A 12,764-nucleotide genomic window follows, 5' to 3' on the forward strand; every position below is an offset into this window, starting at 1 on the left:
TCAGATTACAAAAACCTATATCTACCATCCATATTGCACTTGTATCACCATCTCTTCGCCGAACTAGTGCACCTATACAATTTACCATTGTATTGGGTGTGTTGGGGACACAAGAGACTCTTTGTTATTTGGTTGCAGGGTTGTTTGAGAGAGACCATCTTCATCCTACGCCTCCCACGGATTGATAAACCTTAGGTCATCCACTTGAGGGAAATTTGCTACTGTCCTACAAACCTTTGAACTTGGAGGCCCAACAACTTCTACAAGAAGAAGGTTGTGTAGTAGACATCAGATAAGCATACTTCAAAGTGTCTGGCAATTGCTTTAATTCAAACATAGGATCACCATTAGGTGGAGGAGACCTCATAGAGTTTCAATAGGCAAATTGTGTTTAAGCAGAGGTTGCTGTTCAAAGAAATTTTTATCTATTTCATTTCTTTCACGCAAGTGCATATCATTTTCATGGTCTAGAAAATATTGTTCTAAAGGATCAGTTGGAGGCATAGCAATAGAAGCAAGACCTATTATTTCATCCTTACTAGGTAATTCTTTCTTATGAGGTTGTCTACTAAACTTAGAGAAATTAAACTCTTGAGACTCATCACCAAAGCTAACACTGACAATTTGTTTATGGCAATCTATAGTAGCATTGACAGTGTTCAAGAAAGGTCTACCATAGATAATGGGACGAAAGTCGTCTTGTGGGGAACCAAGAACTACAAAATCAGTCAGATATTTTATTTTCCCACACAAGACTTCAACATCTCTAAAAATCCCAAGTGGTGTGATGGTGTCTCTACTAGCAAGTTTAATAGTAACATCTATGTCTTCTATTTCAGCGGGTGCTATGTCATTCATAATTTCTTGATATAAGGTAAAAGGAATAGCACTCACTCTAGCACCCACATCACATAAACCATGATAACAATGATCTCCAATTTTAACCGAGACAACACACATGCCAACAACAAGTCTACATTTATCGTTTTCACTAGGTTTGGCAATTCTAGCAGCTTCATCACAGAAATAAATAACATGCCCATAGATATTTTCTACCAAGAGATCTTTAACCATAGCAACACTAGGTTCTACTTTAATATGCTCAGAGGGTTTAGGTGCTTTAATATTACTTGTGCGAACCATAGTTGATACCTTAGCATGTTCCTTTATCCTAAGAGGGAAAGGTGGTTTTTCTGTATAAGCAGTAGGGACAACTGGATCAACATTGTAAATAATAGTTTCATCTTTAACTTTAACCAGTTCTTTAATTTCTTCTTTAATAGGGGGATGATATTTAAACCACTTCTCCTTAAGGAGAACAACATGAGTAGCAAATGATTCACAGAAAGAGGCTACTATGTCAGAGGCAAGTCCATATTTAGTGCTAAACTTGTGAAAAGCATCGGTGTTCGTAAAAGATTGAGCACAATCAAACTCAAGCTTAATACCCGATTCTTTACCTTCGTCGAGTTCCCAATCTTCAGAGTTGCATTTAATTCAGCTATGGTGTAGATTATACCTGCTTCCAGAAGCTTTAGTATTTCAGTTCTTACCACTTCTTTCATTTTAGGATTTAAACATTGTTGGTGATCAGCAATGGGTTTAGCATCAGGTTCCATATTAATCTTATGCTGACATAGAGTGGGACTAATGCCCTTAAGATCATCAAGAGTATATCCAATAGCAGCTCGGTGCTTCTTCCGAATTTTCAGTAATCTTTCTTCTTCATGTTCTGAAAGGTTAGCTCTAATAATAACAGGATATATCTTTTTCTCATCAAGATAAGCATACTTCAAAGTGTCTGGCAATTGCTTTAATTCAAACACAGGATCACCTTTAGGTGGAGGAGGACCTGCTAGAGTTTCAATAGGAAAATTGTGTTTAAGCAGAGGTTGTTGTTCAAATGAAATTTTATCTATTTCATTTCTTTCATGCAAGTGCATATCATTTTCATGGTCTAGCAAATATTGTTCTAAAGGACCAGTTGGAGGCATAGCAATAGAAGCAAGACCAATTATTTCATTCTTACTAGGTAATTCTTTCTTATGAGGTTGCCTACTAAACTTAGAGAAATTAAACTCATGAGACTCATCACCAAAGCTAACACTGACAATTTGTTTATGGCAATCTATAGTAGCATTGACAGTGTTCAAGAAAGGTCTACCATAGATAATGGGACAAAAGTCATCTTGTGGGGAACCAGGAACTACAAATTCAGTAGGATATTTTATTTTCCCACACAAGACTTCAACATCTCTAACAATCCCAAATGGTGTGATGGTGTCTCTATTAACAAGTTTAATAGTAATATCTATGTCTTCTATTTCAGCGGGTGCTATGTCATTCATAATTTCTTGATATAAGGTAAAAGGAATAGCACTCACACTAGTACCCACATTACATAAACCATGATAACAATGATCTCCAATTTTAACTGAGACAACAGACATGCAAACAACAAGTCTACATTTATCGTTTTCATCAGGGTTGGCAATTCTAGCAGCGTCATCACAGAAATAAATAACATGCCCATAAATATTTTCTACCAAGAGATCTTTAACCATAGCAACACCAGGTTCTACTTTAACTTTAACCGGTTCTTTAATTTATTCTTTAATAGGGGGATGATATTTAAACCACTTCTCCTTAGGGAGATCAACATGAGTAGCAAATGATTCACAGAAAGATGCTACTATCTGAGAGTCAAGTCCATATTTAGTGCTAAACTTGTGAAAAGCATCGGTGTTCATAAAAGATTGAACATAATCAAACTCAAGCTTAATAACTGATTCTTTACCTTCGTCTAGTTCCCAATCTTCAGAGTTGCATTTAAGTGTTTCTAAAAGATCCCACCTAAATTCAATAGTCTTCTTCATAAAAGAACCAGTACAAGAAGTATCGAGCATGGATTGATCATCACGAGAAAGCCGAGCATAAAAATTCTGAATAATAATTTCTCTCGAGAGCTCATGACTGGGGCATGAATATAACATTGACTTAAGCCTCCGCCAAGCTAGAGTGACACTTTCTCCCTCATGAGGCCAAAAATTATATATATAATTCCGATCACGATGAATTAGATGCATAGGATAATTTTTTTGGTGAAATTCCAATTTCAATCGATTCTTGTTCCAAGATCCAATATCATCGCATAGCCTATACCATGTCAATGCTTTTCCCTTAAAATATAAAGGGGAAAAAATTCTTCTTATATTCATCTGCGTGTAAACCTGCAAGCTTAAATAATCCACAAATTTCATCTACATATATCAAGTGCATATCAGGATGTTCTGTTCCATCTCCTGCATAAGGTCTAGCTAGTACTTGTTCTATCATACGGGAAGGAATTTCATAACCAATATTTTCAGTAGGTGCAGTAGGTTGAGGGGAAACTCTTTGTGTTTTTGATCGAGGTGAAGATACCCCGAACAAGCCCCTCAAAGGATGGTTTTCCATAGTGACAAGTGACAATAAATTTCAGCACGTAGTAATAATTTTTCCTTAACAATTTCCACTTACCAAGAGTGCTTCATGTTGGGGAACGTAGTAATTCGAAATTTTTTCCTACGCACACACAGGATCATCGTGATGCATAGCAACAAGAGGGGAGTGTGTTGTCCACGTACCCTTGTAGACCGAAAGCGGAAGCGTTATCACAACGCAGTTGATGTAGTCGTACGTCTTCACGATCCGACCGATCCAAGTACCGAACGTACGGCACCTTCGAGTTCAGCACACGTTCAACTCAATGACGTCCCGCGAACTCCGATCCAGCACAGCTTCATGGGAGAGTTCCGTCAGCACGACGGCGTGGTGACGATGATGATGTTGCTACCGACGCAGGGCTTCGCCTAAGCACCGCTACGATATGACCGAGGTGGAATATGGTGGAGGGGGCACCGCACACGGCTGGAATGGATCAATGGATCAACTTGTGTGTCTAGAGGTGCCCCCTTGCCCCTGTATAAAAAGGATCAGGGGGAGGAGGCCGGCGGCCAGGAGGAGGGCGCGCCAGGGAGGAGTCCTACTCCCACCGGGAGTAGGACTCCCTCTTTTCCTAGTTGGAGTAGGAGGGGGAAAGGAAGGGAAGGAGAGAGGGGGAAGGAAAGGGGGCGCCGCCCCCCCTCCTTGTCCAATTCGGACTAGAGGGGGAGGGGGCGCGCGGCCAGCCCTAGCCGCCCCTCCTCTTCTCCACTAAGGCCCATCTTGGCCCATTAAACTCCCCAGGGGGTTCCGGTAACCCCCCAGGTACTCCGGTATATGTCCGAAACTCCCCGAAACCATTCCGGTGTCCGAACACAGTCGTCCAATATATCGATCTTTATGTTTCGACCATTTCGAGACTCGTCGTCATGTCCGTGATCATATCCGGGACTCCGAACTACCTTCGGTACATCAAAACACAAAACTCATAATACCGATCGTCATCTAACTTTAAGCGTGCGGACCCTACGGGTTCGAGAACTATGTAGACATGACCGAGACATCTCCGGTCAATAACCAATAGCGGAACCTGGATGCTCATATTGGCTCCTACATATTCTATGAAGATCTTTATTGGTCAAACCGCATAACAACATACATTGTTCCCTTTGTCATCGGTATGTTACTTGCCCGAGATTCGATCGTCGGTATCTCAATACCTAGTTCAATCTCATTACCGGCAAGTCTCTTTACTCGTTCCGTAATACATCATCCCGCAACTAACTCATTAGTTACAATGCTTGCAAGGATTATAGTGATGTGCATTACCGAGTAGGCCCAGAGATACCTCTCCGACAATCGGAGTGACAAATCCTAATCTCGAAATATGCCAACCCAACAAGTACCTTTGGAGACACCTGTAGAGCACCTTTATAATCACCCAGTTATGTTGTGACGTTTGGTGGCACACAAAGTGTTCCTCCGGTAAGCGGGAGTTGCATAATCTCATAGTCATAGAAACATGTATAAGTCACGAAGAAAGCAATAGCAGAATACTAAACGATCAAGTGCTAAGCTAACGGAATGGGTCAAGTCAATCACACCATTCTCCTAATGATGTGATCCCGTTAATCAAATGACAACTCTTGTCTATGGCTAGGAAACATAACCATCTTTGATCAACGAGCTAGTCAAGTAGAGGCATACTAGTGACACTCTTGTTTGTCTATGTATTCACACAAGTATCATGTTTCCGGTTAATACCATTCTGGCATGAATAATAAACATTTATCATGATATAAGGCAATAAATAATAACTTTATTATTGCCTCTAGGGCATATTTCCTTCACTTCAGTCCCCGGCAACGGTGCCAGAAAAGAGTCTTGATGACCCACAATTATAGGGGATCAATCGTAGTCCTTTCGATAAGTAAGAGTGTCGAACCCAACAAGGAGCAGAAGGAAATGACAAGTGGTTTTCTACAAGGTAATTTCTGCAAGCACTGAAATAGTCGGTAACAGGTAGTTTGTTAGCAAGATAATTTGTAACAAGCAAGTGACTATAATGTTAAATAAAGTGCAGCAAGGTAGCCCAATCCTTTTGTGGCAAAGGATAGGCTGAAATGGTCTCTTATAATAAGAAAAGCATTCTTGAGGGCATACGGGAATTTCATCTAGTCACTTTCTTCATGTTGGTTTGATTTGCGTCCGCTACTTTGATAATTTCATATGTGGGCGGACCGGTGCTTGGGTGCTATTCTTACTTGAACAAACCTCCCACTTATGATTGACCCCCTCGCAAGCATCCGCAACTACGAGAAAAGTAGTAAGATAAAATGTAACCATCGCATTAAACATTTGGATCCAAATCGGTCCCACTAGGATATAAGCTTCTGTCACTCTAGCAACCCATCATCTAATAACTACTCCACAATGCATTCCCTTAGGACCAAAGATGGTGAAGTGCCATGTAGTCGATGTTCACATGACACCACTAATGGAATCACAACATCCATATCATCAAAATATCGAACACATATCAAGTTCACATGATTACTTGCAACATGACTTCTCCCGTGACCTCACGAACAAAAGTAAATACTCACAAATGATAATCATGCTCAATATCAGAGGGGTATTAAATAGCATAATGGATCTGAGCATATAATCTTCCACCAAATAAACCATATAGTAATCAACTACATGATATAATCAACACAACTAGTCACCCACAGGTACCAATCTGAGGTTCTGGTACAAAGATTGAACACAAGAGATGAACTAGGGTTTGAGAGGATATGGTGGTGGTGAAGATGTTGATGGAGATTGGCCTCCCAAATATGAGAGGGTTGATGGTGATGGCGATGGCTTTGATTTCCCCCTCCGGGAGGGAAGTTCCCCCGGCAGAAACGCTCCGCCGGAGGGCAAAAGTGCTCCTGCCAAAGTTCTACCTCGAGATGGCGACGTGGCGTCCCGAAAGTCCTATATACCAGAAGATGGGCACCAGAGGTGGGCTGGGCTGGCCACAACCACGCTTGGGGGGCCTGGCCGCCCTGGTGTCTTGTGGTCACTAGATGACCCCCCTCTGGTAGTTATTTGCTCCAGTACTTTTCATATATTCCAAAATAATTCTTCGTAAACTTTTAGCTCATTTAGAGTTGTGCAGAATAGGTGTCTTGGCATAGCTTTTTCAGGTCCAGAATTCTAGCTGCCGGTATTCTCCCTCTTTCCGTAAACCTTGCATATTATGCGAGAAAAGGTATTAGAATCACTCCATAAAGCATTATTATGCATAAAAACATTGTAAATAAAAGTAGGTAAACATGATGCAAAATGGACGTACCACACCCTACCTCTAGTGACGGGTTGCATTGTGGCCATCACTAGTGACTAGTCATGAGAGGGTGTTTCTGCAGTAGTGAATATTTCGTTCCTAGAAGCCCCCTGTAATCAGCAATAAATTGATGTTGTCATTTAAGATTGGTCCATTTGTCAATGTCCAAGTCTAATGACATTGACTGAGATTTTTTTTGAAAAAAATTCAAGAATATTATCAAGGTGTATTTCAATGAGTTTCTTGAGTAGAACATATAACGCGTAGCATTTTCAAAAAAGGGCTATATGTTGTTCACATAAACGCCATCTGAACTAGGTACCGTTACTCATATGGATCATAACTTTGTGCAGTTATAACTCATTTACTATTAGTTGTTATATTTTATTTACATGAAAAATGGCATTTTTTATGAAAATGACATTTTCTTCAAGAGTGAGGTAGAGTAAAGCCCCTAAGACAATTTTGTTTTACAAAAAATAATAACCCAAATTTGCATGTGTTAGGTGTGGAAACTAGGTGGTTGGGTGTACATCTTATGAGAATGACGTTTACTTAGTGTAGTTGCTTTCCATACATGTACAATGATAATATCTGATTTCTATTCCAATCTAGATGAATGCATTTGATTAAATACAAGATAAACATGGAATCATGTGCTTTATATAGATAGTAAGTTTTACAACAAACAAGTCGGTTGGATTGCATAGAAAGCAATAAGAAATCAACTTTTGCCTCGAGCGACAGCACTCGGTACAACATGAGGGGAATCTATTAGGTACAAAACAAGGGAAGTTAACAAAGATGTCTCACATCATAGGATAAGTCTATGTGGCATGTACTTGGATTGCAAACTAATATAGAAAATAGTGTAAGTGAGGGCCTCATCTCACATTTGTTTAGGAGTCTGTTGATTTAGGTTATCATGTTTAGTGCTGGTAGAATCTAACATGTCACATTGTCGTCTACCTTAGAGACTCTTGGATAAATGAATCTAAACCCATGATTGATCAAAGATAAGACCTCATAGACATTGACCTAACATTTGAGCCCTAGCGGTGGACCCAGTTGAGAAATGGTGAAATTTAATGCCTCTCAAGTCTCGTTGTCAATGTAAAAGCTTATACATTTGTAAAATAATAATGCCGTCAACATATAATCAAAGTATACATTATATAAACATTATTATGATAAAAGTATCACAACAAACATGGTGGTTCAAGAGAATCACGAATCACATGTTTGATTCAAAGGTCATCGATTTCTAAATTCCTGCATTCAGGTACCTACAACAACGAAGTCATAAATAATGGACATATCAAAATGACATAATGAAAAATTCCAAGATTCCTTTTTGGAATAATTGCATGAATGATATTTCCATATAAAGCAATGGTGAATGTGCTTATCTTCCTGGAATGGTTATGCACTATGCATCATGCAAGTATATTTAGTCCAATCATATGTTTCCAGCGCATGAAGAGATTTAGTCAGCCAAAGGAAAATATAATTATGAAAGTATTGTTAGCTATAACAATGAACTTCTAATTGACTAACTACTCATGATTTACATGGCCAATCATGTCATGGAGAGTGCCTTGAAGCCATGGATATGTATGTTGAAGAACAATACAATTGAGATGTAGAGGAAGTGAAGAAGCCATTTATGTAGCTACCAAAGAACATAATGTTGGTATAATGGATATTTACAAGAATTTATAATATTTTCCAATGATAAAGGCAATCTTTTGGTAATGGGTTGTAGAATTGGATATTTAAAACTAAATTGAAGGTAAAGAGATATATTGAGAAATTTCACTCCGCCAAAGAGAGAGAGAATTTCTAATATAGAACACTACCCAGGACATAAATATCACCACCACCCACTGACGGTCTGGAGATCTGTGCTAGGTGAGAGAAAATAGAGAGAGGGAGAAAATAGTCATATCAGTGGCAAGAGAGGGCTCCACACCCTGCCGCCCAGCAACCATATAGCTAGACCGACCCACCCACCTCTCTATCTCATTCTCTCCACCCACCGTGCTCTCTCTCCCCCTCCCTCTCTCGATCTCTATCTCTCTCTCTCTCTCGTGCTGTCTCCTCCTAGCCCTGATCTGAATCTAAATCGAGATCTAGATCGGAGCTCGCCGCTACCGCCTCACGCACACCGGCGTCCGACGCCATACACCACCCCTTGCTCCCGCCATGCCCGCCTCTCCTCGCCTTCGAGCTCTTCCCCCTGTTGCTAGCCAACCGATGTGCCACCAGGCTCCACGCCGACCACAACCTCTCACCTCCTTCCCCATAATAGTCGAATCTGGCATGGCCTCCCAAGCCGATGACCTGACATCTTCCTCAGATCCGCGCTCCTCTCTTGTGCGGGATCCAGAGGATCCACACACGATGGCTAGTGTTGCTCGTGTGGGTCACCGGCGTTGACCCTCATTTTTTGTTCAGTCATGACGGTGACTTAATCCACCTCCAGGACCATGAACAGATCCACCTTAGGTAACCATGCGATATCAAGGGGGGGATCCATGCCGACCATGTCGTGTACCACCATGGCCTCCATCGCCAGATCCATGGCCGTGCACCACCTCCTCATCGATGGTCGTGCGTGATGGACGTGGTGGTCAATGAGGGCATCATCCACGACCACGCATGTCCCATCACCAGCCTTCTTCCTCGACGACCTCCACCTCGTCCTCCTACTTGTTGGTGCTCCTGGCGGTGAGGATGAACTCCACCTTGTCCTCCTCTACCTTGACCCGTACGCCTTGTCCTCTGTCGGCCCTGTGGTATCCTCTCTCTCTCCCTCTCTCTCTCCTTGATTGTGGAGGATTGTTTTTATGTTTGCATGTGATCGGACGGATTTGACACATAGTCATCTTGGAATGAATTCAGATTTGGCACTTAACCAATGTAGAGCACTACATGGGATCTCTATAACTGTGATCATATTTACATGCTGCAAAGTGCACACTTTTACTGATGAACTTAGTTAATTTCTAGAACTTTTGATATTGAAAGTGCGCACTTTTGATTTAAATAGACACATATATCCTATGAAAGTGCGCACTTTTGATTTTTTTCATACACCGATCCTGTGAAAGTGCACACTTTTGAATTCTCAATACGCAGATCCTATTAAAGTGCTCACTTTTGAATTGTTCATACACATATCTTATGAAAGTGTGCACTTTTGAATTTCTCATACGTAGAGCTTATGAAAGTGCGCATTTTAATTGTTCATACACAGATCCTATGAAGTTGTGTATATCCTTTTAGTCTGAATTTTGCAAATTTCTGTATTTTTGTCACTTTTTTGAGTTGGGGTAATTTGTCACTTGGTCGTATTTTGCCACTTCGTCACATTTGCAATATGAGATTTTTGGCACTTTGTAATATGACATTTTTGGCACTTATTAATTATCTGTCTCTTTGTCCTATTTGGACATTTCGTAATTTGAGATATTTGACACTTGCTAATAAAATTGGAACATTGTATATCATATTGGCACTTTTAGTTATTTCCTAATAGTTGATTAAGCATTGTTTGTATTAATAACTGATGCACTAACTAGTAGTTAATTAGTTGTTTAAATATGCCAGTATTTGAATTTGAATTCACACAAGTTGTATGGCTTCCCCTTCAAAAGGAAATCTACCACACTTGAGTATGCATTGAAACAAGTGTGCACAGTCTACAGGGCGTGCAATTTGTTCAAAGAGGAGAGAGAGAGAAGATTTGACACAATAATGTAATGGAAAAGTGGCTTGTAATTATTGCACAGATCACGAAGCAGAAATAGATGACATAGATAGCCTCTCTGAGGGTACTTCTTGATGGCATAACTATTTCATTAACAATAGTAGTTTGGAGCCATGGTGCACCATAAGGAAGTTAATATACTAACTTTCAAAGTTGAGATCATAAACTAGTCACTTGTTTAGGAAGACGCGTGCTATCTTGTATCACCATAAACGATGATTTTTTGTCCAACAAAAGAAAGTGTGTTGGAAAGTTATATTGAAACTGATGCAAGATCAAATTTAGAAATAAAGATCCTAGAAGATCTCTTTAATTATTAGACAAATTGTTATCTCATATCTCATAGATATTGTATGTATATCAGTGAATAAATTCCAGATCTTCTTGATAATGTCATAATTTAATATTAGATGAGGCCATTAATGTGAAGTTCTATTAAAACATGTGGCAAGATTGAATTCCTCATTCGGAGATCCTAGAATATCTCGTTAATTATTAGACAAATTTATATCTGATATCTCCTAGATGTTGTATAAATAACAATGATTAAAATCCAGATATTCTAGATTATGTAATCATTCAATATTACATGATGCCATGCATGGCCATAGTTTTGTAAGAACTTTATATATACATCTACCTATGCAATAATCCTCATAAGCTTCAAGCACTATCATAGCATAAGCGTCTCTCTTCTCCATAGCTTCTTCTGAAAATTGTTGATCTTGCCAGTAGTCATGGATCCTAATGGCTCCTACCCTAACAAAGTTAGATCTAGTGAAAGTGATGCCTACATTTCTCCCTTGCATGAAGCATTGAGAGGCACGACAGCCCTGCCAGTGTCAAATGATATTTTGGCCTTTGAGTCACTACCATCAGATTCACCTTCCATGGTGAACTCCTCACTTGCACCCAATGCACCACTTGAACCTACCATGATGTTAGTCAATGATAGTTCCATGATGCCACACCATGAGAATGTAGGCCTAGCACCACTACCACCACAATTGTCTGATACAATTATTAATCCTCTATCCATGGTTAATACCATAGTGCCCCAGCCCAACAATGAGGAAATCCATCAAGATGAACATGAAATGTTCAAGCATGAGGATTTCCTTTCAAACCCTTTGTGGAATTATGCAGACTCATATCATCATACCTATACCTCGCCCATGGAGTCTCCATCATTCACATCCTTACTCCAAACAGATCCAAATTCTATTGTTCATACCCAGCTTAACACTAATGGAGCAATGGAGGATGGTTCAATCTCCGATATGCCCACCATGCATGTCTCTGAGGTAAACTCACTACCATATGGATTTTGTTGTTCTCCTGAAAATATTGACCCATTTACACCTAATACTATATTGCAACAACAGAACATACAAAATGGAAGGCTACTATATGACGCTTCTTATGGTGTACCTGCCCCTATTTCTCCATTCATGACAACCTCGCATGTACCAAGAGAAGATAAGACCCCTCTAGTTGGTCCAAATGGCATTTTTGGTAGTGGTATTTTGCATGGTTCTACATCCTTGGGTAATTACACATGCAAGATTTGCGGTCGCAAATTCATCACATCTCAAGCCTACGGTGGTCACATGAGTTCCCATGCCAAAGAAAGGAAGAAACAACTACAAAGTTGATCTTCCCATGGACTTGGACATCCCATGATTACCATTCTCAGGACAAATATTTCTACTAGCGCCAAAATGGTTGAAGACCGAGAGGTTCTGGCTCAAGTGTAGAAATTTTAATAGATTTTATTTTTTGGAAACAAAAGTATCAATGGAGTAACATAAGAGTGAGAATATGTTGTGAGGGTGTGAAACAATAGAACCGTATTTGTTTAAATGGTATGTGTTGTTGTTTCCATGTTTAACTAATAGATTCATCTTTAATGGTTGTGGACCTTGTTATTCTCTTCCATATTAATATATGAAGGAACCGAGATTTTTCATGAAGATTTTCTAGAGCTAGGCAAGATGTATGCTTCCTACCATTTTTCGTAAACTTCTTGTGGCACCCCGGCTCAGAGCAACCGGTTTACCTTGCATTGCCAGCCCAGAGATCAAGTCTTCAGGCAATGCACAACAACTTGGTATAGAAAACAATCGCTTTATTGATCTCCTGTGGATACATAGGTTTGATGGATACATGATGAAACGAGGCCAAGCGGCACACACAGTGCGGCTGCACTTATGTACATTATTTAGTAGACAGAAC

The 12,764-nt window shown here is 40.0% G+C and overlaps 1 long non-coding RNA gene across 1 annotated transcript; it reads left to right on the forward strand.

Moving 5' to 3' along the window:
- Positions 1 to 8,792: 8,792 nt before the first annotated feature.
- On the forward strand, positions 8,793 to 12,502 carry LOC120973501 (uncharacterized). Its single transcript, XR_005768472.3, has 2 exons — positions 8,793 to 11,833; positions 11,915 to 12,502. It is a non-coding gene; the product is annotated as an uncharacterized lncRNA (long non-coding RNA).
- The last annotated feature ends 262 nt before the right edge of the window (positions 12,503 to 12,764 follow it).

This window comes from Aegilops tauschii, chromosome 2, assembly GCF_002575655.3.
Source record: "Aegilops tauschii subsp. strangulata cultivar AL8/78 chromosome 2, Aet v6.0, whole genome shotgun sequence".
NCBI classification, from domain to species: Eukaryota; Viridiplantae; Streptophyta; class Magnoliopsida; order Poales; family Poaceae; genus Aegilops; species Aegilops tauschii.